The following is a 2799-nucleotide window of genomic DNA, read 5'->3' as shown; positions in this document are numbered from 1 at the left end:
CCTACACGAACCACTCCAAAACAATTTATTATTAGTTCTCAAAAAAATAAGGAACAAAATCAGTAATTTAGTTTGAAAATACCCAATAAAACTTAGATCTATTTCCCCTATATTTATAAACTATGGATGCGGTGAAGAAAACAACCCACAAAAAAATAATATAAAAAAAAAACATAAAATTAAATAATTGTATAGTAAACGATAGATGGGTCTTGATTTGTAAAGTTCTAAAGTACAATTATTCAATGCAAACACATATTTGAGGTTTGATTTCAGTAAATCAGTTTCTTTTTAGGGTTTTTGAAAAAACAAATCAAATACGGGTTAAGATGGATATATATCAAATATTTAAGAAAAATTAATAAGAAACAAAAAATCTGTGTTTTATATTACTGACCTCGTTTGTGATGTATCGCAAAGAGACGCTCCGATTGTGATTAGTCATGACAAAAGAAAGTGCTCCAGTTTCAAAAATAAAAAAAAAAATAGAACAAATTAAATCTACACACATATGATTTATATACATATCATCTTCTCTCTAACTCCTCGAACTTTGTGTTCAATGCATTGACATTGAATCCGTTCATTAACCTCCATAATTTTCTCCTATTTTTTAGTGGTAAAATGATTACTCATTTGATTTAATGAAAGTAATGTGAATTGGAAGTAGAAAAATATTTAATGTATAAAAAAGATCTTTTATATTTTTATAGAGGACACGTGGCACCCTCTTGTACACCACTTCTATATATATAAAGATATATGTAAGCAATTGGTACAGGGTTTTTGTTATGATGTATAATACGAGCTTTGTGACGATAACATAAATGTTTTTTTTAATACCGGAGGACTCCTAGCTGTTACCCTTCGTACACGCTGACTAGGTAAACTTTCGATCCGGAAACAATCTTTGTATATGGATCATATAAACTCTACTTCAAAGTGGAGTTATCTCCTACTCCAAATTTGACCGCTCACCCACGATCTGTTGGGTGGATAACATAAATGTTGACGTGGCAAGAACATTATTTGTGAAGTGCATGTGTGTGGGTATATAATATATATATAATAAGAAGTTGGTGTATCGACTCATGGCCTTTAGGGACAACAAGGGACAGATTGAGAGACACCCCATTGTTTCTTGTTATTGGATCCGAACAGTCTGTTAGTAAGATCTCAACCTACTTACTCTAATGTCAACGACGACCCCAACTGTTGTCTTTTCTAAAACAAAACAAAACAAAATAAAAAAGACTAATAAATCAATTAATTTTACGTCAAAACAACCAAAAACCCACGTGGCCATAGCTCATTATTTTCTGTCCACAGAGCTTTTTCTTTATTAGATATTAGACAAATGGTTAACCTAATTCATCGAACTGAAACTTAGGTTAATATCGAGAGAAAAAAATCAAATTGAAAAAAAAAATGTGTCTAACTTTTAAATAGTGCATTGAGCTTTGATATAACCCATAAATCAATCGAAATTTAAATAAAACTGTCATTTTAATAACTCCAAGAGAATGGACTGACACGTACGCAAACCGTCCATTATCCAATAAAAAAAATTCTAATACGATATAGTTAATTTACTAATCCACCACTCACTTCTAACTTCTAATTCTTAATTCCTACAATTAATAAACCAAATATTACCACGAAACTTGTTTATTCAACATTTATTGGTCCTACTTAAAAGGCAAATAATTTGGTGGCCTCTCCAACATTGGAGCCCATGTAGAACTAGTAAATTATCATAACCATATATAAGAGCTTTCGCACTATATATATATTATAATATCCACGTTCTTATTAGGTTTATCATTCATCGTTGTATTATTATAATCAAATTGCATGTGATGTGTGTATATTATAATATCCACACTCTTAAGTAAGGAATATGTGCAGTTTTGAAACAAGACATCACTAATGAATAAACTAACTAGATAATTGAATATTAATTGTTATAAATTTTTTAATTTTTTGTTCGAATGGTTAGTTCTGATGTCTGAACATTAGGGAAATTTAATTAAATAAACCTCATGCGAGAGTGGACTCGCAGGGGATTTCCATTACCAAATAACACCTCTTAATCAGATTTAAAATTGAAGAGATCATGTGGACATACACAAATTAATGGTTCAAATTCGAAGTAGAATGCACCAATAACTAATTAAAGTCGGTCCATCCATCACATGTCACACCCGTTTAACTCTTAATTAATCTTCATTTAAGCAGAAAGAGAAAGCACTATAAAAGGAAACTGAGTATATATATATATATATATGTATGTATATATGTTGCAGTAATCTATATATAAGACGAAATTTAGAAAATTGTGCAAAGCCAATGCACATACATATGTTAGTGCTACTTGTAAATTAATAATCCGAAGTGTTATTAATTTCCATTAAAAAATACTTTATCATTATTAACATTAGCATGAACTTAGCGAACTGTTCGAGTTATGTTTGGTAAGAAAAAAAAAAGAAAACATAAATAAAATCTAAAGAATAAGTAGAAATTAGGCTAAGAATCTTCAATTTCCCATTGGACACAAACTATGTGCCAAGATACAAATGCAAGTCAAAATATATGTTTATTTAAACGAGATAGGTGGGAGATGAGTGGCCAACGAGCCACGGTCCAAATTATCATTCATTTTTTGAATAACCTTATGGAATTTGACTTTCTTAAATGCTAATAATTTCTAATTATTTTTTTCACAAACATATGAGCTTGAGAAAAGCTAGAAAGCAAAGATAATGGAACATGAGAAATTGAGAATGACACCTCTTC

Source organism: Tarenaya hassleriana, unplaced genomic scaffold (assembly GCF_000463585.1).
Source record: "Tarenaya hassleriana unplaced genomic scaffold, ASM46358v1 Cleome13, whole genome shotgun sequence".
In the NCBI taxonomy this organism is placed as follows: Eukaryota; Viridiplantae; Streptophyta; class Magnoliopsida; order Brassicales; family Cleomaceae; genus Tarenaya; species Tarenaya hassleriana.
The sequence above is the reverse complement of the archived record's forward strand: the minus strand, read 5'-3'. Positions refer to the sequence as shown.